The sequence below is a fragment of the Taudactylus pleione genome, unplaced genomic scaffold (assembly GCF_031769625.1).
Source record: "Taudactylus pleione unplaced genomic scaffold, aTauple2 ptg000012l, whole genome shotgun sequence".
Lineage (NCBI taxonomy): Eukaryota > Metazoa > Chordata > Amphibia > Anura > Myobatrachidae > Taudactylus > Taudactylus pleione.
The window spans coordinates 985,816-1,011,553 of NW_028284415.1; positions in this window are offsets into that span (position 1 = coordinate 985,816).

The following is a 25,738-nucleotide window of genomic DNA, read 5'->3' on the forward strand; positions in this document are numbered from 1 at the left end:
TGGAACTGAAAGGATGCTGGTCTGAGAGGAGTTTTGCTCATGGGTGACCAGCTGGTGAAGAAAAGATTCTGATGGCGGTGTATGCTCTTAAATGGATTGCGGTACACACAACAGGTAACAGGGTAGTCGGGAATGATCACCATCTGTCAGATAGTTGAAGCAAGGCTCCCTCTAGGGGTGGTAGGAGGGAGCAGCGCTGCTGATTCACTAGGTGTCTTAGGAGGCTGGAACCTGGAGCAGTAGATATGTGAGACTTCAGCAGGAACAGGGAAGTAGCAAGGAGCTCAGAGAACTAGCACCCAGCTAGGCTGGGAATAATGTTGCACTGGCAATGAAGGACTGCACTTCAGCCCTTAAATACCTGGAGGAAGTGGAAAACGGCTCCCAGGGCTCCCAGGAATGCTCTGAGTGGATTGGTCGAAAAGAGTCACCTGACCAAATCCAAGATGGCGGTGCCCATGTCACACCAGCGGTGCCAGAGTGTGCTATAGTCACACCAGCATCCAGGACACTTTGCCTCCAGACCCCTGCAGCATGCAGCACAGATCTCCATATGCCTACGCTCCCGCCAGATGGATCTCACCAGAGAGTCTGGACAGGTAAGTTACGCTGACCCCGACCCCTCACAGCCCTGGTCGTGACACAGAACATGTAATAAAGTGGCTGTTCTTTGGGAAATAGCCAACCATCAGGAAGCAGACCAATTGTGACAACTCCCTGATGTGTAATGGAGGCTAACACATATTTCAGGATTGACGAGATGTAGTACTGAGGCGCGGGGTATAACTTGCCAACGGTATTCACCAGGGACCCCCGTAAGGAGATTTGGTCACGCAAGTCACGGTCCTCAGACTAAGTACCTTAATACAGGTACTGGTGTTCTCTGGACAGGAGTAGAGTACATGGTTTGGGCTCTCCCATGGCAAACGATAACTTTAAGCCACAGCTGGGTAAAACACAGACTAGAGAAAAGCCCATAGCCTTAAAAACACATAAATATGCAGATAAAGCATCTTGTCTATATACAGTAACTTAAGTAGCTGCGAAAAAGTCCTTAGAATTATAAATGATTTATATTTTGCAGGTTACACACAGTTTTCCATGGTAAGTGTCCACTGAGAAACGATAGGTGGATATTTATGATCAGTTTTCCCAGCTAATCCTGGCCCTGGTGTGTTATATGTCATCTATGCTCACGTTACATGTCCACATTCTGGGTGTAAATATAGCAGACAGTTGTATGTGTAATGCACACAGACGTAAGACTCTTCAGGCCATCACCACAATGCTGAAATAACTGTAATTTATGATAGAGACGAATGTCAGCTTGACAGCACTAAATCCAGTACAAAGAGGCGCCAACATCGAGGTCTCACAGAAAACCATTTTTAATTGGACTCTACATCCCCTTAGGGCTGAGACCCATTTTAAAACACATCTACTTAAACATGATAGTATGTAATCCAAAATGTGTCAGTAAAAGTTAAAGGTTGGTTTGACGTAACTGTATAACTGTACTATGCATTAGATTGATGAGGTGAGTGAAAAGTGATGCATCTCCTCCAACATTCCCATAATCAGGGCCAGCTCCAGGGGTCTGAGCACCCTGTGCCAGCCCGGTAGATAGCGCCCGGTAATCGCACGCGGCACAGCCACGCGCGACTGAAATTGGGGGTGTGGCCTTATTTCCATAGGCCACACCCCCTGTGACGTTATTTGTCCGCATGGCACGCCTCCAAATAATGTCAGGCCAGGGGTTAAACCCAGCCCGCTGGGATTCCCCCAGCCCTCTGCCGTCAGTGAATGGATGCCCTGCGCATGTGCGCGGTATCCATTCACACTCTGGGGGTCCGGTATCGCTGCACAGCTGCGGTGGTGGGGGTCCCCAACCTCCCGATTTGACCACCCGCGGGCCGCTTTGGCCCACGGGTGGAACATCGGACAGTACTGTCCCGCTGAAATTGGGATGTTGGGGAGGGGTGCGCCCTCTACGGGTGGCGCCCCTGTGCGACCGCACTGGTCGAACAGCCCTCGAGTCGGCCATGCCCATAATATAGCATGATTCATAAAGACCAATTGTCCTCTAACCAAAGAAAATTTTATTATCATCGAATGTGTTTTTTATGTACAAACTTAGGAGGTTATGTTTAAGTGTAGTTTTTACACTCAGATGCTTACTTAGGTCATTATGATTTGACAAGCAGCCACAGAAGTTAGTCAATTCAAAGGCTCATGACCACTGATGAATTTTAAATGTATGTATGTATGCATGCATATATATATAATTATTATTACCAGTTATTTATATAGCGCATACATATTCCGCAGTTGGCCATTCACATCAGTCCCTGCCCCAGTGGAGTTTACAATCTATATTCCCTATCACATGCTCACACACATACACACTAGGGTTAATTTTTTTTTTGTTTGGAGCCAATTAACCTACCAGTATATTTTTGTAGTGTGGGAGGAAACCGGAGTACCCGGAGGAAAGCACAGGGAGAATATACAAACTCCGCACAGTTAGGGCTGTGGTGGGAATCGAACCCACAACCTCAGTGCTGTGAGGCAGTAATGCTAACCACTACACCATCTAAATTGATCAGCACTCTTACAACCATATATATAACCAGTTAAGGTGCCTGTCCATAGTCAGTATACAGAAGTCACACAGCAGGACGGTACTTCATGGTCTTGATAACTCCAATAAATGTGGTACAAATAAATAATAAAATAACTAAATAGGTGGTTGAAGACATGTTTCCTCCTCCTCCTCCTCCTCCTCCTCCTCCTCCTCCTCCTCCTCCTCCTCCTTCTCCTTCTCTTCCTCCTCCTCCTTTTTAAATACCAAATTGTTTGTTTAAACATTGATAAAGAACTGATCAAGAAACAGAGAAATGGAAGGAATATATTCATGAAGCTTTTCTCCATACCCATGACCCAGTTTTAAATAATGCATCTATCAGAACCTTCATCAGATGACTGAGCAAGACTGTAACCACATCCCCCTTCAAATTACCACCTGATGAACAAACGGCTTTTGAGACATTATCCAACCTCAAAAACATAATCAGAGAAACAGACAAATGTGGGGATGTTATCCTGCAACATTACAGAAATTACGAGGAAGAAATACTATATCATTTGGAATGCACCACTACATATTTGCAGTTGGACCACAACCAGACTAATGAGTTCACAAAACACATATTGACCAGGTCATTAAACAGGAGTGGAAAAAAGATACATAGCGCAAAAGCTCATATACACTTATTTAATACTGTGATCAATTTGGGCGCAGTCTATTTTCTCTCTTTCTTCTAAGTAATTAAACATGACATAATCACAGAACCAGGGGTCATTGTTAACATAAAGCACTATAGAGTACCAGAAGCCCCCACACTCCATAAGGACCCTACTTGTTGTACTCAATGCAGATTTTAAACTTTTTGCAAAAATTCTGGCAATTAGACTAAATGCGTGTATTGCACAACTGATTGATGTGATTCAGGTTGGCTTTGCACCCTCTAGACAGGTTTTAGGGTACACTAGGCTGACAGTCAACCTTATTTCTCACATCAATTGACATAAGTTGTCGACAACTAAGCATTAGACGTAGAAAAAGCCTTCAAACGCCTATCTAATTTATTTTAGTATTTATTTGTTAACAGTTTCTTATATAGCGCAGCATATTCCGTGAAAAATAACATTGATAGAACAAAGCTGGATAGTAACATACAGACATAAAGGTAAGAGGGCCCTGCTCACAAGCTTACAATCTATAGGGAAATAGGTGTTGATATACACAAGGATAGGTGCTACATATTGCAAATTGGTCCAGCCAGATTGCAGAGATTCTTGGTGAGCTGTATGATCCAGTCACACAGGAAAGTTGGTCTAGGGTCAGGAGGATGTGAAATTGAAGAAAGAGACAGTGAGGTTATGTGTATACTGTAAGAAGGGATGTATTTAGATAGGGAAGCTATAAAGGTTATGTGGGTGGTTCTGGAATCTGATAAGCTTGTCTGAAGAGGTGAGTTTTCATGGAACATTTGAATGTTTTGAGACAAACAGAAAGTCTTATTGTGCATGGGAGGGCATTCCACAGAGTGGATGCATCCCGAAAAAAGTCCTGTAACCGTGCATGGGAACGGGTAATGCGTGTGGATGAGAGACGCAGGTCTTGTGCAGAGCAGATATGTCGGGTTGGAGATATTTTAAGATAAATGAAGAGATTATGTTGCTGTGATTCGGTTAATAGCTTATGTGTAAGTAAAAGTATGTTATATTGAACATGGTAGAAAACCGGTAACCAATGGAGGGACTGACAGAGTGGATCAGCAGACAATGAACGTTTGGCGAGGAAGATCAGCCTTGGAGCTGCATTCAAAATGGATTGTAGAGGCAAGAGTCTGTTTTTGGGAAGACCAGTAAGGAGCATATTGCAATAGTCAATGGGGGAAATTATGAGTGCATGGATTACAGTTTTTGTAGTATCTTGTGTAAGATATGGTTGAATTTTGAATATATTTTAGATGTATGTACCGTATATACTCGAGTATAAGTCGACCCGAATATATAAGCCGAGGTACCTACTTTCACCACAAAAAACTGGGAAAACTTATTGACTCGAGTATAAGCCTAGGGTGGGAAATGGCAGCAGCTGGTAGTGCCCCCAGTAGTAATTCCCCCTGGTTGTGCCCCCAGTAGTAATCCCTCCTGGTAGTGCCCCCAGTAGTAATACCCCCTTTTAGTGCCCCCTGTAGTAATCCCCCCCTGGTAGTACCGCCAGTGGTAATCCCCCCTTTTAGTGCCCCCTGTAGTAATCCCCCCCTGGTAGTACCCCCAGTGGTAATCCCCCCTGGTAGTGCCCCCTGTAGTAATCCCCCCTGTAGTAATCCCCCCCTGGTAGTGCCCCCAGTAGTAATAACCCCTTCTAGTGCCCCCTGTAGTAATCCCTCCCTGGTAGTACCCCCAGTGGTAATCCCCCCTTTTAGTGCCCCCTGTAGTAATCCCCCCTGGTAGTTCCCCCAGTGGTAATAACCCCTTTTAGTGCCCCCTGTAGTAATCGCCCCCGTAGTCCCCCCCCCCCCCGTAGAGAGAGACATACGGTAATAAGAATAAAAGAAAAAAAAATCACTTACCTGAAGCTCCTGGTCCCGCCGCTATCAGCTCCTCCGGCCGCTTTGTATGGGAGAGACGTCATTACTCATGACGTCTCTCCCATTACCCACTGCGGGAGCTGGAAGATGGCTCCCGCAGTGGGAGCAGCAGCAGCCGCTGAGAGTCTGACAGACTCTCAGTGGCTGCTGATTACAGCAAACACACAGCTGCCGGCTCTGGCGGCTGTGTGTTTATGCTGTGTAGCGCTGACCGAACTCCGTCCGGTCAGCGCTACACTTCACTCGAGTATAAGCCGAGGGGGCACTTTTTCAGCACAAAAAATGTACTGAAAAACTCGGCTTATACTCGAGTATATACGGTAACATGATTTTGAGACAAATTGAATGTGGGAAACAAAGGACAGTTCAGTGTCAAGAATGACACTTAGGCAGTGGGCTTGTGGGGTTGATTGTTGAGTTATCAACAGTGATAGAGATATCAGACTGGTAACTACTATTGGCCGATGGAAATATAATTAATTCTATTTTGGATATATTAAGTTTGAGGTGGCGAGATTCCATCCAAGATGAAGTGGCAGAAAGACACTCAGTGACACAGACCAGCACAGATAGCGACAAATCTGGTGAGGATAAGTATATTTGAGTATCATCCGCATACAGATGATACTATCTTGGCCTTTTATATTTCAAACCTTAAAGATATATGGCATTTGTGGTACTTTTCGGTCAGCGATAAGTGCCCTATATGCCAACCTGGCAGCTTCAATGTCTAAGAACGGGCTTTCTTTGCCAGTGTTTAGATTGAACAGGACTAGACAAGGTTGCCCCCTTTCTTCACTAATTTATGCTGCACTAAGTATTGACCCTTTGGCAGCTACGGTGCTCTGTAATTTTGACATTAAGGGTATCCCCAAGAACCGGGGCCGGATTGAGGGCCACATGGGCCTGGAGCTGAAAATGATCAAGGGCCTATTATGAGAAGCAGAGGAGGTGTGACTATTACTGTGTAGGTGTGACCAATGCCATGTGGGAGCTTACACACCCTACATTATCAGCCCCAATGTCTCCCTAAATATGTAAAAGAAAAAAAAGCTTCATTTTGTGAGGTAACTAGAAATACAATTTTACTACTTATGATTTATGGATGACCTTGTGGACAGCAGATGGCCAGTCAACATCATGCTGTCATGATGATGGGCCTATTTTTATGTGGAGGCCTGGAGCTGTAGCTCCATCCGCCCCATTGTTAATCTGGTCCTGCCGAGAACGGCCCACAATACAATTTGCTGGCAAATGCTGAGCCATAAACAAGTACAATATATCAGGCGCCAAACAGTCACTAATCAGGTAAAAATACAGTACATGCAATGTAGGCTGCGGCTTGTCACCTGGGAATAATGCCAATCCTCCCAACAGTAAAAATTTGAAAAAATAGGTGAAGAGCGCTGCTCAAACATACATAGAAACAAGCAAGTGGTAGATAAATAAATAAATCACTTTTTAATACACATTAAAACACAATAATATATCTCCAGCATACTGATGCTATAAAGTAAATGTCCAGGATAACGTGATGAGCCACTAGTAGAAATGTGTATGGTGTCACAATACCACTGTGGTTAATACAATGACTCGTTAGTCTCTCCTACACAGAGGTATAGTCACTATTGGGACGGCTGAGTCTGTCCATTTAAAAAACATATTTTATAGAATGCTGTATAAATAAAGCATATGGTAGCTCTGCTAGAAGGATATGCCAATACAAAAATGATGGCTAATTATTAGCTGATACAGTGTCCGCATGTAATGCACATACCCGCAACACTTCCTCAGATGAACAGGTCTGCCACTGCTGCACTTGGTGTATCCTCCGGCAGCACAGTGGGATCGCTGTTCCTACTAGCTGAAAAGTGACCTTGCGGTCAGTTGTATGGCCCGTCATCTGTTGTGGATGTGCTCGTGCCGCACTGATGCAAGCCGTGTCCTCGCAGCTGAAGTCTGGTGAGTTGTGGAGGGGAAATCCTACACCACACGGCAAATAGGTCACCTCACAGGAATGGATTGACCGTCTGTTCACAGCTAGAGAAGCTTGTATGTGTGGCTCCACGGGGACAGCAAGTAGTAGCTCCAGAGATGTGGGGGTACACAGGTGGAGCAATCATGTTCCCTTTAACGCGTTTCACCGCTAGCAGCGGCTTTATCAAAAAGGCAGGTTGGGTTCCTTCCTTGTCTTCCCTCACATCAGAGACCTGCCTTGGTAGATATGGTTATCTGCGTATGTATATGGTTCATTCTAACCATATGGGATAGACTCAACAAACACCTGGATTTGGTGCCCTACGAGTCACCCTCAATTCACACTGGGATGTGTAAAGCCATATCCATGGCACTGGGTTGCAGCGGGAATCATTCGATTCTCACATATATCTGGGGATTTTGCTCCATGCTCCTTGCTGATCTTTGTGAGAAATTTGGTTTACAACCTAGGCTACATTTGAATATTTACAAATTATTAGTTTTATCCAAACTTTAAATATGTCGCCTAAACTTGGACCATCTCTGCACCTACGACCTGGGTCATAGGGGTGCCATTTCCATTCTTTATCCCATGTTAGCTGTCACTGCTGATAGGAAACCGTAAGAAAATGCCTGGGAGCAGGGCAGGATCTAGGGATTATTTACCAGAGGAGGAGTAGTTACTCCTTCATCAACGACTGGCCAAGGCCTCTTAATAATAATATTGGTAAAACCCTTACTGAATAAGATTTATACCCGTTAGTATTTGGTCTCTACACGCCTACGTTCCATATATCTATTGTCATCTAAACTTTGTTAAATGTTGGGATATGGAAATCATTTTGTCAATGTAGTCACTCATACTTGTGAATTCAGTGAACCTGGTATTATATAATACATGCCTCAGATTAATTATTGTCTTTAGACCCCCATCCTAATACATTGCCTGTCGTATTGTCCACATATCTTTAGCAGACATTTTCCCATGTATGATTAATATGCGCTGTTCAGCACCTCAGCTGGATCAACTGTAACTTTCCGTAACCTCTCCCGCTTTAATTGCATTTACATTGCAAATTTCCATGTGATATAATTCTCTGCACCTTTTATTTTAGTAAATCATATTATGGGTGGTGCTCCTGAATATATTCTGCATACTGACATTTATATAGCCTTACTGCTTTGCTTCTGTAACACACACTCTGTGCTGGAAACACTCTGTGCTAATTCTTTGCAGTGACACACTCTGTATGCTGGACACGTGTCTTTGACATCTGTGTGCTTGCTGGGGTCTGTATGCCTGGCGTTTGTATGCCTGGGCCCATAACCTGTGTACTATTTGGATGATGGTAAGCAAAGTAAATAGTATACACTAGTGGGCCCTAAGATGCAGTGGCGTAAGTTCATCCCAGACGCCCGGAGGCAAGTTACAATTTAGTGCCCTCCGTCACAGCCACTGACACTGTAATGTAGCATTTCGCATGCAGATACAGCCGCCAGTCTGAGACAGAGAGTTGTGGGTGAGGAGGGCACTGGACGTGTCACACTGACAAAAGAAGCTGATGAGGAGCGGCAACACTAATGAGTAGGCACAGGCTATAGATAGACGGAGGCGGCAGCTGATGGTCTGACGCGGAGCTCTCCACTAGTGTATGGTGGCTTCTCAGGTGCCATGTATTGGGCGGCCATGATGATACACTCCAGGTACATAGCTACAGCCCTAAGTGGGGTGGATATATTGTGGGCAATGGAGGAGGTGCCCCTTCAGTGCTGGAGCCCGGTGGCAGGCGCCTCCATTGTCTCCCATAGTTCTGCCCCTGCTAAGATGCAACAGACAGCTCAGGACTTTGGTTTATTGTGCAGCAATGTTTATGTACAGCCGTACTCGCAGATTAAATACAGGGAACATACAAGTCACTAGCCAGTGATGTATGTGGGCAGCAATGCGTATATATAGGGTAGCGGAATGCTCTCTAGCAGATATCTCTGAGATGTATTGCAGGGTCTCTCTGGAGCTAAGTGGAACATGTCCATGTCCCACTGTGGCACTCATACACAGTAACAAGATGGTGCCACACATGCAGAGAAGACTTAACAGATGTCCATCTTGGTAAGGGCAAATGCTTCCTTAGAGGAGCATTATGGAGATACACTCCATACTTCAATAGAAACTATATTTTAAAGTCTGCATGGACTGAGTGCAGACGATATTCAATAAAGAGAAGAGGGTTGCACTATTTTTTAACACCTGGGAGTTACTTCTCCACTCTTCCCATCTCCATGCATACCCAGACCCAAAACAGTGTGCGTCTGACGGTATGCTATATTTGTATTCTTCTTAATAATTCCCACAATTACTCTGCCTATTGGGACCCTTTCCTCTGCGATGTACACATTTTAGTATCGGTTCCTGTTTTATTTGTTCAAACATTACATTATGTGCCCTCACGTTCTTAGTTCTTTGTACACTATGGGCCATATTCAATTAGAGGCAAAAAGTCAGAGGTCGGACTTTTCGCCGTCATCGCAGGCTTTCCTGGGGATAAAGTATCAGGCGCGTGCCCGCGTATCCCCGTATTCAATTAGGAATCGGTGAAAACAGAACCCGGCGAAAAGATAAGTATCGAAAAGTCCTGTCACTTTTGGGGAAATCAGCCTGTCACCCCCCAAAAGATGGTCTGACATGGGGGATCACTATGGGTACCCCCGAATTGGCCTGCTAAAGATATTTGGAGTTTTTAAATGGTGTCGGCAGGAGCTTTTATGCGTCTTTGTAAAGGTGGTGAATAATAGCATTTAGCAACATGTTTTTTGGAAAACATCTAGTCCCAACAAATTTGGGGTACATTAAAATGGGTGCAAGCATATTTTTAAGTGCCTACAGTGAACTATAAAAATTCTTAAAGAATCCACCTGCCGCAACCAACGCATTCTAAAAAACACCTGCCGCATAATTTTAAAGTTTTTTGGGGGTGTCCTATGCTATTTTTTTTTTAAAAAATTGACACAGATAACTTTTAGGGGACATTGCAAGGGCTGCTGGGTACTTTTTTAAAGTCTGCACCCCAATTCTGCACTTTTTTTACCACCTATTCTATGGTGAAAACCGTTTTTTGACAAAGAGTTTTCGCACCTGTGAAAAGTCTTTGAAATTGAATATGGGGATAAGTGAAAATGACGTCATCGGCAATAAATTATCGCCGATAATGGACTTTTCATCACTAATTGAATACGGCCCTATATACTTGAAAAAATCTGTGATGCTTACAACGTAAATGTGGTCTCTTACTACCAGTCTTACTACTGGCAAGTACCATTGTCAGACATGGCAAAAGAAAATACATCTTTTTCTGCACTGGCGGGTCTGTTTCAATATAAGGCGTTGCCATTTGGGTTACATTGGGCAACCACCACCTATCAGAAGATGATGGATAAAATTCTAATGCCTCATAGACAATATGCTTATCTCGATGATGTAGTCATGTATAGTCCTAATTAGTAGTCTCACTTAGCCAGGGTCAGGGCCGTAACTTGGGATATGGCGGCCGATGCCATGGCACAGGGCACCACAGGTGAGGGGGCGCTGTTTGGGCCTGCCAAATTTCTGTTTATTATCATTCTCACTTATAGCTTCCTCTTATTTCATCCTCAGCATCTCCTGGCCTCCCCTATCTCTTCCCTGGCCCTTCCACATGAAGCCATGGCCCTTTTTTGGGTGCATTATGTCCCTTTGAAAAATGAGGAGGGTGCCAATGCTCTTTCTGGCACAGGGCACCAAAAAGTCTAGTTACGGCTCTGGCCAGGGTACAAATGTTAGACTACATCCGTGAGGCAGGATTGGCAGCGAACCCAAAAAACTGTTGCTTGGGGAGGGAAGAGGTGAAGTTTCTTAGACCATATGCAGATGTTTGATAAAGCCCTAACTTAATAAAAAGGACATAATACAAAATTAATCACGACCCCTAAATAAGAAGCAGGTGAGAGCTTTCCTAGGAATCACAGGGTATTATAGAAGATTTATTCCCAATTTTGCCACCACTGCTGTCCCTGTGACTAACCTTATCAAGGGTAAACAGTCAGTTATGGTTAACCACTTGCCTGGCACGGTCGTATCAGATAAGACCATACCAGTCAGGGCTTTCCCTGACATGGTCGTATCTGATACGACCAGTCAGAAATGACCAGTGGGCTCCCCCTCCTTTGTGTCCCGATCAATGCTGACCACAGTGATCGGGCACCGGCGGCACCCCCCTCCAGGCGCACTTCCATAGAAGAAGCAGCCACGGCTCATGTAGCTGCGGCTGCTGCTGTGACCTGATCACTGTGGCCAGCAGTGATCGGGCAGCCGGCCCACCCCCTCTTCAGTAAGAAACAGCAGCCGCGGCTCTGGTAGCCGCCGCTGCTGCTATGTATCTGGGCCGCCAGCGGGACACGCTCCCGCTGCGGCTCCGGAACAACAGTGATCAGTGTGATCACTGTGTAGAAGAAGTAGCAGCCACGGCTCTGGAAGATTTATTAGATTAATCGAGTACATCGAAAGGCATCTGAACTGCTCGCAGTGCTTGTGGTTGGATTTTCCTACCACAATCATGCGAACAGTTCAGGCTAAGAAACAACCAAGTGACGTGGTCGATGACGCTGCTTTGTTAATTATGCACACCCTTAAAACGCTCGTTTTGACCGTTTGGCACGCCTGCGTTCGGATCACCACTCCCCGTTTTCAAGCACCTTCCCCTGTTACCATCCACAAACGCCTCATCCTGTCACTCAAATTAGCAGGCACTCGCTATTTTGCGAACACACGATTTCCGACCGCAATGACTGGTTGGCGCATGCGCATTATGACCCATACGCATGCGCAGATGTGCGAACATCGCTCGGAGCGAACGAGCGTCCGCTTACAAGCGGCTCTGAATCAGGCCCTGAGCATGACGGTGAAATGGTCGCCCAGCTTATAGGCCTGGGGGTGACTAGTGTTAGGGTTCCTGGACTTGCGAGTCCACTGAAGAAATATTGCTGTATTGTAAGACTTTGTATGACATCTTGCCTGTGAATCTGCCATATCCTGTGTAAGAATAGAGTGTGCGGGTGCCGACACATTCACCGCCATGGATTTAGAAAAGTTTATTTTAAAATTGGAAAGGGAACCAAAGTGATGAAACTCGGCCATCAGGTTAGGGATCGAGATGACAGTGTTAGATAAGAACGCCAATAGGTCGTCTGCAAACAGTGCTAATTTATTGTCTGTATCACCCACCTTCAATTCTGTGATGTTAGGATTAAGCCTAATGGTACACGCGAGAGCCTCTATACATATTATAAAATTGACAATAGAAAGGGGACATCCCTGTCTAGTGCCATTATTGATCTGAACCGGGTCCGAAAGGGTATCATTAATCTTAATCCGAGCAGAAGGGAAGCAATATAGCGCTAATATCCATTGGAGACTCGCAGGACCCAGACCCAAGTGTCGCAATACCCCATCCATGAATATCCAGCTAATTCTATCAAATGCCTTCTCGGCATCTGTTGAAAGCATCACCACAGGAACAGGGCCACCTGAAGCCAGATGAATAAGATCTATAGCTTTAGTGGTGTTGTCCCGTGCTTCCCTCCCAGGTACAAAACCTACTTGGTCCGAGTGTATTAAATTAGGGAGCAGCGTCTTGATTCTATTAGCAATAAGTTTTGCAAACAATTTCACATCAGTATTGAGGAGGGAGATAATTTATTGAAATTTTGAAGGGCTATCAACTCCCTCTTTATTTTAATTCAGCTGTTATTAAAGTTTTGCCAAAGCCAGGTAGAGACCCGGAAGACCCAGGTTCCTATCGTCTGATATCACTCCTTAACATAGATAATAAGATTTTTACAGAGATATTAGCGAACAGATTGAAATTTATTTTGCCCTCAGTTGACTCCTCAGATCAAACAGGATTCATCTACGGAACATTCCGTAGATAATGTTAGGAAAGTCTTGGCTTGAGCCGCTTGCGATTTCCCTTAGAGCTAACTCCTTGTTTTGGGGCATCTCTATTGGCTCAACGGTGTTAAAGGTATGTCTCTTCGCAGATGACATGCTCTTATTTGTTTCTGACCTTCCTACTTCAATTCCCACTATTATGGACACACTTACCAACTTTGGCACTTTTGCAGGGTATAGGATTCATTTCCAAAAGTCGGGGGTGTTACATGTTTCGGGCTCTTAGGCCACTCCATTGAATTCCCACCTGCTACAGGCTTTCAAGATTTCGAGATATATCAAATATTTGGGTATGTTTATTCCTGCTCACCTATCTGATATATACGGCGCCAACTATTCTCCTGTTTTTAGGTCTATATTTAAGATACATGGTGTTCTCTTCCTCTTTCGTTACTTGGAAGAGCATCTGTTGTCAAATCTATTATTTTTCACAAACTGTCATATCAGATGGAAAATTTTAATATGGGAAACTATTTCTTCATTGTCTACATTTTCAAAGTATTTATGGAAATATTACTATTTTTGAATGTATTTTCTATGTTTTTTCTATCGAAATGTGTTGTATTGTACGACCTTCGCAAATTTATTATATACTTTATACATATTTTGTTTTTTTGCTGTTGCTATTAACAAAATAAAATTGTTATTAAAAAAAAAATACACTGGGGAAGTTGTCAAGAGGAAATATTTAGGTTTGGATACATTTCTTAAGGCACACATCCACTAGGCAGGGCCGAAACTAGGATATCTGTCACCCGGTGCAAGGCAGCAATTTTGTGCCCCCTCCCTTCCTGCACCTGGAGTTTGTCCTTGCTCCTCCATAAGGTAGTGCACTACTCAGACGTCCCTTGTATAGTGACTTACATTATTCCACACACCATAATGCCCATTACACATTATGCCACACACTGTAATGCCTATTATCAAAGTGCCACTTACATATTTGCCCGACACCATTTTATACCCCACAGTAAGGCTTCTAATTACTTTAAAATTACCTGCTCGATGTCAGGGGTTACATACTCATTGCCATGGGGTTACATGCTCGTTGCCATGGGGTTTCATGCTCGTTGCCAGGGGGTTTCATGCTTGTTGTCATAGGGTTTATGCTCATTGCCATGGGGTTTATGCTCATTGCCAGGGGTTACATGCTCATTGCCAGGGGGTTTATGCTCATTGCCAGGGGGTTTATGCTCATTGCCAGGGGTTTCATGCTTGTTGCCAGGGGTTACATGCTCGTTGCCAGGGGTTACATGCTCATTGCCATGAGGTTTATGCTTGTTGCCATGGGGTTTCATGCTCGTTGCCAGGGGGAGTTTATACTCGTTGCCAGGGGATTTCACGGGAGAAGATGCAGCTTCCAGCATCTTCTCCCGGCAGCGCCAGCAGCGTTCCCGGTGCCGGGAATGCTGTGTGCATTGCCCTGGCCTAATAGACACTAGAGATCCAGTAGGACCTCTAGCATCTGTCTCCTTCTAGGCAGCGGCCATTTTTGGATGGCCGTTTTCAGCAGAGTCCATGCGGACGGCTATGCCGCATGGAATCTACTGAAAACGGCCATCCAAAAATGGCCGCCGCCAAGGAGGAGACAGACACTAGAGGGCCAGTAAGGACCTCTAGCATTTGTCTCCTCTTTGGCGGTGGCCATTTTGGATGGCCGTTTTCTGAATCTGCAGCCCCCAAGCCACCTCGAGTCAGCTTTTTTCACCCCCTGCAATCCGGCACCCGGTGCACCTGCACCTCTAGCCCCCCCCTAGTTGCGGCCCTGCACTAGGCGATGGGGTAACGACAGTACGATTACATCGTAATCGTACAGTCGTTCCCCATGCCCTGTAGTGCTTACACTGAACAATTTGTCGTTCAGTGCAGGCATCCTCCCTCATCCCTGAACATGGCAAATCTGTCAATATTGCTGGTCTTTTACGACATTATAGTGCACGATTAATGAGCGTTTGAACGATTATGATGTCGTAATCGTTCAATCGCTCATTAAAATTGACTAGTAGATGTGCACCTTTAGAGAGTCAAAATTTAGATATTCAAATCATATACACCATAATGTCAACAGGTATAATATTGACAACCAAAATGTCGACATGGACTATATATAGACATTTAACATGTAGATAGTCAAAATGTCAACATGTACATAATTTAGACATGGACATAATTTAAATATTCAATATGCAGAGTTTGAAGTGTCAACAGAGTCAGAGTTTCTACAGTTAAAATGTAGACGCAGTTAAAATGTTGACATTAAAAATATATACAAATCAGAAGGTCAACAACCGAAATGTAGACCAGTTAAAATGTTGACAGTCATGATGCTATGATTCCAACAAAAGAGCTGCTGTGGAATCACACAGGCCAGCATGCCTTGCCACAGATTTGCTGTTAGGGCTTGCTGAAACTGTTGCAGGGAATGCTGGCATATGTAGCTCCACAGCAGAATCTTCATAGTAAAGCTAAATACATTAAAATAACAAAGCGAAGCATGCACACCTGCCTTTATATTGACTGCAGGTTACAGTATTTTCAGTGACTTATATTGGCAATGTCGACATTTTGACTGTCTATATTTTTCATTTTATTTAGTCAAAATGTCGACATGCAAAATACAGACATGCTTATATTGTCAATGACAACATTTGACTGTGGTCCTGATTCAGAGATGGACGGAATTGTAGAGCCGCACACAAGCAGCTGTGCAAATTCATCCATCTAAAATGCAGCAGGAGGTGTCTGTAGTAAACAGACACCTCCTTGCTGCATCTGTGATCACCATAGCAACCATCGCATGTGAGGCCAGGAAATCTGTGTCCACCAATGCAGACCCTGGCCTCGTCCTACCTGGAAAACATGGGTGGCGCGCTCAAACGCCGCAGCCTGTCAAGTCTAGGAGGCACTGCGAGTGGACTCGCAGATTGACGGCTGCACATGCGCAGTCCCCTAACAATTGGAGATGTGTGCTAACTATCGGGTTAGCGTTCATCTCTCAATCAGGTCCTATGTCCATATATTGAAATTGTCAAAATGCCGACATGCCTATATTTTGAATGCAGGGTAACCACTATGTGCAATTAACTATATTGTTACTGACACCTTGTAACTGCAATACTAACTTAATATTAATTTAATATATGTCTATAAATGCCATTCTATGGGGGTTATGTACTAAGCTTTGGAGAGTGATAAAGTGGAGAGAAATAAAGTACCAACCAATCAGCTCCTTACTGTCATTTTTCAAGCACAGCCTGTAAAACTGACAATTTGGAGCTGATTGGTTGGTACTTTATCACTCTCCATTTTATCACTCTCCAAGACTTAGTACATGTTGTTGTTTTTTCTTTTTTGGTCCCAATCATTTTTTTTTCCTCGCAACCGAAATGTAATAGGCGGCAAATAGTATAGGCATAGCACACCCTGCACCCAATTTCATATACTTACCTCTCCGCCAAGCCGGCACTGGCTGCAGCGCTGCAGAAATAACCGGGAAAATGGCCACCACAGCCATTTCCCTAGTGATTTGCGCATGCGCAGTAGAATAGTCCGGGGAACACGGACAGGCCAAAAAGTTGCACAGTTTGTATAATGAATTGCCGTAATATCTAGTCGAAAGCCTTCTCTGTATCATTTAAAATATGGATTAGCTTAATGGCACTCCTCTTGTTGTCTCTTGTCTGACTGCCCTGGATGAAGCCCCCTGGTCATAGTAAATCAGAACTTGTAATCCTGAAATTAACTTATTTGACAAAATCTTAGCATAGAGCATATTATTTAATATGGATACGGGGCATTAATGGCGCAACTAAGTGTGACCTTGCTCTCTTTGTAAGAGGTAACATTTTTTATAAATTTTTGTCCCGTGTTTGGTTTATATTGTTTATTTTACATCTTTGGGATCAGGAGCAATCGTAGCATCTTACTGTAGTTCTTCTTAAATTACTGCCCAAACTACATAAATGATTTCATCACTTCTGAATAATTCATAGATAATTACTGCTGAAACACCTTGTGCTGTTTAATTGCCGCTCTGACATTACTTGTTGTAACTGCTCTCATTAGCTGATGGAAAGTAAAGCAAAAATTCTAATTAACTGCTGGACACTGAGTAATGTCTGTAATACATGGAAATTCATTCTGCGCGAGTCTCTTTCTGCAGCTCGGAAAATACAAGCCTTTGATCTCAGATTTGCTTCCCAACCCATAATGTATTTTTTAGAATATACAGAATATGGATTCTAGGGGCTCTCGGTCACTTGAAACACACATTACCTCGATATTGGTCCAACTCGTGCTGTTGAATTATGTGAAATCATTAATCATTCTATTTAATTTTATACAACAGATCTAATAGCAATGAAAAATTTAATTGAAAGTGATATTTAAATTACTTTAAAAAAATTGCTACATGTGTGTGAGTGTGGTGAAGGCATGGGGGAATGCATAGGCAAACGCAGGGGGGTTCCATCTGCCTGGAAACCCCCCTCCCCAGCCCACACCATGACCACAATAGAAATAGTAATATAATAGATTGTTACTTGTGCTGCATGTTCTTCTCAGTATCACAAATGAAATAATTAGCACCACCTGTGGATCTTTTAACATGTAACAGCCAGTAATAAATAACCTGTGCACCAAGTAGAAGATCTGGAAAACATGCACTGTTAGAGATGCACTGTTATAGAGCCCAATATGTACATATACAGTATGTCCAGGGCAGTGCTAGGTTCTTCTGCTGCTCCTCCAGGCTCCCGGACTTGCTCCAATAGTCTGGAATGGTGCCCACATCTAAAATAAATAGAGAGTACCAAATACTTTTTAGATCAGGACCCAATCATGACCCAATCATGACCCCAGCACAGTCTGATTTAATTCTCAAGAGCATTGACTTTATCTTATCACATAATTACCTCTGGTTTGAAGACCAGTTCTATCTACAAACAACCGGCACAGCAATGGGGACGAGGTTTGCGCCGAGTTATGCGAACCTCCACATGAGCCATTGGGAAGACAACTCCATCTGGTCTAACCATGACTTTGGCACAAACCTCGTCCTCTGGACGCGATATATAGATGACATCTTCTTCATCTGGAAAGGGGACGAAGAATCCCTCCTAACCTTCATTCAACATATTAACAATAACACCTACAACTTATCTTTCACAACCAATTACAGCAAAACCAGTGTATAATTCCTTGATTTAAACATTTTTATTGACAACCACATACCGTACATACCAAAATTTACCGCAAACAAGTAGACGTTAACAGTTTAATTTTAGCTACAAGCAGTCATTATCCCAGCTGGTTAAATGGAATACCCACAGGACAATTTAAAAGAATACGACGCAATTGTTCAAATTGACTGACTGTGAAACAGAAGGTAATCTACTAAAAAACGCAATTACTCAACAAAAAATACAATGCAAAAACAGTAGAAACGGCTTTCCAAACCAGAAAAGAAGCAGACAGAGGCCCACTTCTAAAATACAAAAATAAAGAATCAAATACAGATACCGATAACAAGATATTCTTCATAACTCACTATAACAGTCAAGCACGGGATATCAAGAAAATATTGAACAAACATTGGCCCATACTTTTGGGGGATGAGATTTTAGGCACCTCCCTACCCCCCAAACCTCATATAGTATTCCGCAAAGCCCCCGATTTGAGAACCAAATTAGTGAAGAACCACCTAGCACTGTCAGCTTCTCAGCAACACACACTCACTGACATTTGGAAACAGAAGACATCGGGAAAGAATGGGGGAGGGTTCTTTTACTGTGGGAACTGTCAAGCATGTATCACTACCAGTAAAAGAAGTACCATGCCCATTAAAACAGTACAGTCGAAAACCAATAACACAATTTTCAAGATACAAGAAAACTTGACATGCAGTACCAAAGGTGTGATTTACCTGCTACAATGCCCCTGTCAATTACAATATATAGGGAGAACCATCCATCCACTTAAAACTACGGGTCAGACTCCAAAGTCCTGAACTTTTCTGCACTTAAGTCAGTTAAACCTAATTGGAGAGGCGGTGACTACATCAAACAGATCAATAAAGAAGAGTTACGTATCATGATCAACATGGGGTCACTTCACCCACAGGGACTCAACCAGGACAATGAAATTAGATCCATCAACTGTGACTAATAATATCGTTATCCTCATTTTCTACTGCAGGGTCCATAGGGTATCCACAGGATACCTTGGGGTATAGGCGATGCGGCAGCAGCATCGGGCACCACAGAGTTAAAACTTTAGCCTCCCAGGATGCACTGGGGTCCCTCCTCTATACCCCACCCCCCAGCCAAGGCCATCAGTTTTTTCAGTGCCCGGCCAGGAGTCGGAGCACATGTAGCAGAGTGGGGCTGTTACAGCCCCTGAAGACTTCCAAAAGCAGCTGTGGCTGCACATCTAGAGCAGTACAGCATGGACAGTCTGTACAGACGTGTCACTCCTTCACCCCGCCGGTACCAGAACGCCGGTACTGATCCAGGGATGCTGGTGGGGGTCTGGGGTCACGGCTAGCGGTGACCCCGGACCACCCAGACTGTGGCCGGATCTAAGGGGACCAGGTAAGCGGCGGGTCCCGCGGAGGGTACCCGCCGGAAGACACAGTCCTCAGTCCCCAGGCAGGGGGCTCCCTGGGGACTGGCTTGCGAGTGGAGCCAGGTATTAACCTATGCTTCCACAAGCCCCAGGGACATTGGGCCGTGACTGAGCGGAAAACGTCCGGCGTCCCTGGGGTTAAATGCAAGCCAGGGGAGCGCGCCTTCCCTGTTTACAGCTGGCGCCTCCCCCACAGCACAGTGCCTCTCCACAGCGGTCTGGCAGGCTGTGTTCTGCGTTCCTCCCCCGATGCCCGCCTCCTCTCTGCTCCTCGGCGGCCATTTTATGATTAATGTGCAACCGCTAATGGACGCTGCTGCTGGTGGCTGTGTGGTCCGGGTCCCCCTGCATACCTCTCCTTCAAGCAACGTTAAGGTCAGTGTATGCTGCGCTGTTTCCTACCAGGCTCTGTGTCTGTGTAGTTGATTTCAGCGCTGGTAGTGCAGGAAGATATTTCTGCATTGTATGTGACTTAATGCTAGCGCTGTCTGCCTGTACTTTCACTTCTGACTGTCAGCCATATTTTCTATCCCTGTTTTTCCTCTGCTAAAGCCCTTCCGGTATGGTGCTGCAGGGTCGTCATTGCCTCACTATAAATGTATTTATTTGTGAGGAAAGTCACATACACTCCGTTACACTCATCATGTCTGAGAATGAACATGATTTTCCCCTACTGCTAAAGTGTACCACTTGTAATGTACTAATAGCGGAGGGTAATGTAACACTGGGAGTTTATGCAGGGCATGTTTTCTAATATCACGCCCAGTTCCTGTGTCTGCTCCTGTACAGGAACACCCTGGCCTTGTTGGGCTTGGGTCGGCTGGCCACACCCCCTGCGTTGCCCCATAGGGGTTATCACGGCAGTCGGTTGGGTCCTCACCCATATAGGGGTTCCCCAGGAAGCTGAGTGGCCCCCAGTGTCTCCTGCTCTCACCCACCTAGGTCTCGCATGAGCCTGCGTGTGTGGGTTCACGGCCATTTCGGTACAGCACCTATCGGTCGTGTTACAGGGGGAGTCATCTTTGCAGTCTGCTAAGCAGTCTGTAGTGTCTCAGAATGTTCTGCATGATGATGATGTCATGACATTTGATGACGGTGAAATTTTTTTGACCTTTCAGACCAGAAGTCTAAGTCAAAAACATATATACCAAGCCTTATACGGGCAGTCCGTGCGGTCTTGGTTATTGAAGATGGCGACTCCCCCGTGGCCAAAACTAAACCCCTTGGCGATTAATTATTTTTCCCAAGTGGGAGACTCCTCCGCAGGTGGATTCTCAAGTCACACGCCTAGTGTGGAGTACTACGTTACCAAGCCCTCCATGCCTCCTTCAAGCATGCCACGGATCATTAGGTTGAAATATGCCTAAAATCCAGTTATTCCCTTGCTGGAGGGGCGTCCAGACCGGCTATGGCCATGTGCTAGGTGACCACAGCCATGTAGCGCTGGGCTGATAAATTGTAATTGTCTCTGGACTCTGACTCGTCGCCTGAACTGGCGAAGTTGGTAGGCAATCCCAGAGACTCAGCCACATATATTAATGAGGCAGCCATTTCCAGAATCTCCTCGCCAGCCGTGGCAGTTCGCCGCACCCTAGGGTTGCGTTCTTGGAAAGTGGATGCAGATTCCGAAGAGGGTTTGGAATGCTTGTCCTTTAATGCACAGGTCCTTTTTGGCTCTGTTTTGGACAGCATTGTGGTGTGTCAGGGCTCAGCCGGGGATCGGCTCCCGCAGCCGGGGATCGGCTCCGCGACTAATCCAGACTTTTCATAGGAGATTTCCAGGTAAGCCTGATGGGTGTTCAGTGCCCACCCTTAAAGGAGTGGGTACTGTCAGGGCTCAGCCGGGGATCGGCTCCCGCTTACCACGCCGCCGGCTTCCCCTGTCATCCTGGGTGGTCGGGCGGCTTGCGCGACGGCGGGGAAGAAGCTGAGTATTCTCCCCGCATGCAGTGGCTTCCTGGTGGGCTGGTGTCCGGCATCGCAAGTCCGGACAAGAGCGCCGCCATGACAGTCGGCCCATGTGACTGTATCCTTCTCTCTGATAGGTCCGTGATCAGCTGATGCTGTGCACCTGTCTAAGGGTTCCCCTGGGTATAAAACTGTTCCACAGGTTCCAGGAAATTGCCTGAACAACGGTTGTCTCCTAGCGTGCTATAGTGAGTTCCCGGTCCAGGTTCCTAACCTTCCTTGTAGCAGCAGTGTTATCATCTCTACCTGTGTGCCTTCCGTCTCTGTAACATCCGTGCAGCAGTGTATACCATCTCCACCTGTGTGCCTCCCGTCTCCGGTGAATATCCGTGCCGCAGTGTATACCATCTCCACCTGTGTGCCTCCCGTCTCTGGTGAATACCCGTGCAGCAGTGTTACCACCTTTACCTGTGTGCCTATACGTCTCTGGTGAATACCCGTGCCATCCCCACCTGTGTGCCTTACGTCTCCAGTGAACATCCGTGCTACAACGTATACCACCTCTACCCGTGTGCCTTCTATCTCTGGTGACGTCTCAATTAACCGTGAGTTGCTGCCCACTTGTAATCCTTATTGACATTTGATCCTCGTGTCAAGGTGTTTTTCTATACAGTGTTTTTAGGGACTGTTTGGTGCCTTGCAGGCATATCCTCGCTGGGCCACGGGTGTAGTGTCTCTATCCCTGCAGGGCTTGGGTACCTGGTCAAAGGACCGCGACCTGCTCACGGGGTGCAGCTAAGCCCATATCCCAATTGGGGGGGTCACTGGCGAACACCATCCTGTGGGTTAGACTCTGCACCTTTGCCCAGGTCTCGCCAACACTCAAGACCTGTGGATGAGGAGAACGTACATCCAGGCCCCTCGTCTCCGCTTCTTTCCCCAACTTAGGCCCATCACATCCTCTTCTCTAGTTTCAGACGTGAGAGTTTGTTCAGGCCCAATGGAGGCTGCAGGATCCCAAGGTACTGGGTCTCTACAAGAGTTGACCTCTCGGATGGACAACCAAGAGGCGGCTCAACAACAAGTGGCTCAGTACTTACAGGAGCTCTCGAGGCAACTGGTTTCTATACAAACCACATTGGCCTCTATTCTTCCGGCTCCCCCGGCTGCAGCTCCCCCACCTCCTCCATCAGTTCCTCCACCGGTGGCTCCTACCCCCAAACCCCGACTCCAGTTAGCTACTCCAGAAAGGTTTGATGGTGATCCCAGGCGGTGCCGCGGATTCATTAACCTATGTGAGATCCAATTTGAGTGCCTTCCCCAGAATTTCTCCACGTCTCGGGCAAAAGTGGCATATGTTATATCCCTGTTAACAGGAGCAGCGCTAGACTGGGTCTCCCCTCTATGGGAACGGGCTGACCCCATCGTATCTATTTACGAGGAATTCGTTGTAGCATTTAAAAGAATTTTTGATGAGCCAGGCCGTTCTGCATCTGCATCTTCTGATCTTCTCCGTGTGCGTCAGGGCGCACGATCCGTAGGGCAGTATGTAGTCCAGTTTCAGACCCTGGCATCAAAATTAAAATGGAACGAAGAAGCTCTTAAGGCGTCCTTCCTTCATGGACTCTCTGAGAGGATGAAGGATGAACTTGCCTCCTGGGATTTGCCCGAATCCTTCGCTGACGTGATCTCTCTTTGCATCAAAATTGATCTTCGTCACCGGGAAAGGTGGGCTAGTAGGGGAAGAGGTGAACATCTACCTGTCCGTCCTTCTGCTGCCAGTCCGCCTATGCCCACCTCAGCTATGGAAGAGGAACCGATGCAGGTCAATAGAACTAAACTCACCCCGGCAGAGTGCAATAGACGCTTCCAAAATAAACTGTGTATTTATTGCGCTGCACCTAACCACATTTTGAAGAATTGTCCTCTACTTGCGGGAAATGCGAGACCCTGACTGAAGTAGGGAGCATTCAGTTGGGGGTCATTCTCAAGCCATCCCAATTATCAGAAAGTCTTCTAGTAGTGTCGCTTTCCCATAAGTCCAGGACAAGAAAGGTCCATGCTTTAATTGATTCTGGAGCCGCTGGTAATTTTATTTCAGAGAAATTGATTCACACTTTGGGTGTTCCAGTTGTTTCCCTACCTAATAAATTGTTACTGTCCGGACTTGATGGTAAAACGCTGGTGGGACCACCCATTTCTTCGCTTTCTTATCCTGTGACTGTCCGAGTTGGATGCTTACATCAGGAAATGTTAGAATTTTTTGTATTACCCGAATCCTCCTATGAGCTGGTATTAGGATTGCCCTGGTTGAAACAACACAATCCTGTCTTCGACTGGGATGCTATGCAAATCTTGTCCTGGGGCTCACATTGTTTTCAAAACTGTTTGGCCAAGGTCATTCCAGTGTGTAACCAAGTAACGGTCTCCAACCCAGCTAAAAAGTTCCTCCGTCCTGAGTCTCCTAGACACCCCTCCCAGACGGGGTTGCCCGAGGCTTATCAAGAGTTTGCCGTCGTATTCTGTGAACAAGCCGCAGATGTACTTCCTCCGCATCGACCATGGGACTGTGCTATCGATTTACTTCCCCGGAAAAGTCCTCCACGTGGCCATGTTTACCCCTTGTCCGTGCCAGAGACCGCGGCCATGGAAGAATACATTAATGAAAACCTTGGTAAAGGGTTCATTCAGCCCTCTTCTTCTCCTGCAGGGGCAGGTTTCTTTTTTGTAGGGAAAAAGGATGGAGGACTCCGTCCGTGCATAGACTACCGAGGCTTAAATCAGATCACCATAAAAAATCAGTACCCCTTACCTTTAATTTCTGAACTTTTTGACAAAGTCCAAGGGGCTCAAGTTTTCACCAAGCTGGATCTACGTGGCGCATATAACTTCAATACCAGAGACGGGCACTTCGAGTATCTTGTAATGCCCTTCGGTCTTTGCAATGCACCAGCTATTTTTCAAGGCTATGTCAACGAGGTCTTCCGGGATATTCTTCATAAATTTGTTGTGATTTATCTCGATGACATCTTAATTTTCTCCAGAGACTTACAGAACCATCATCTTCATGTTCGGGAGGTATTGTCCCGCCTTCGTGCTCATCACCTCTTTGGGAAATTATCCAAATGTGTGTTTAATCAAACGTTGGTACCTTTTCTGGGTCATATAATCTCCGGGAGGAGTCTCCAGATGGATCCTGATAAACTAAAAGCAATCTCGGAGTGGCCCCTACCTACTTCTTTAAAAGGTACTCAGCGTTTCTTAGGATTCGCAAACTATTATAGGAGATTTATTCCACATTTTTCTACACTGGTAGCACCCATTACCTCCCTCACAAGGAAAGGAGCCAATCCTTCTAAATGGTCTGTTCCAGCAGTACAAGCCTTTCAAAACCTAAAAAGAGCCTTTTCGGAAGCTCCAATTCTCTGCCAGCCGCGAATTGACAAACTGTTCATTGTGGAGGTGGACGCATCCTCTGTTGGAGTATTGGAGTAGGGGCGGTATTATCTCAGACTGCTGAAGACGGGAAGACTCATCCTTGTGGATTTTTCTCCCGTAAATTTTCTCCTGCAGAAAGGAAATATATTATTGGCGACCAAGAACTGTTAGCTATGCGTTTAGCCTTGGAGGAATGGCGGTATCTTCTTGAAGGGGCTAAATTTCAGACCATAAGAATCTAATCTATCTGCAAACTGCACACCGGTTGGATGCCAGGCAGGCACGATGGTCACTTTTCTTTTCTAGGTTTGATTTAAAACTTCAGTTTCGTCCAGGTGTGTTGAACAAAAAAGCTGATGCATTATCTCGCTCCTTTATGACCAAGTTGGAGGAGGAGGAGTGTTCTCAAGTTCGTCCCATTTTAGACCCAATGGTGTTTGCTCCTACTCAAGTAGTATCTCTACCACCTGGGAAAATTTTTGTACCTCCTAATCTACGTAAAAAATTGCTGGTTTGGGCTCATGCATCCTTGTTTGCAGGTCACACTGGAATCACCAAAACCTACCAGTTCTTACTTCGATCTTACTGGTGGCCGACCATGAAGAAGGATATCACGGAGTTTGTCCGCTCCTGTATCAAATGCGCC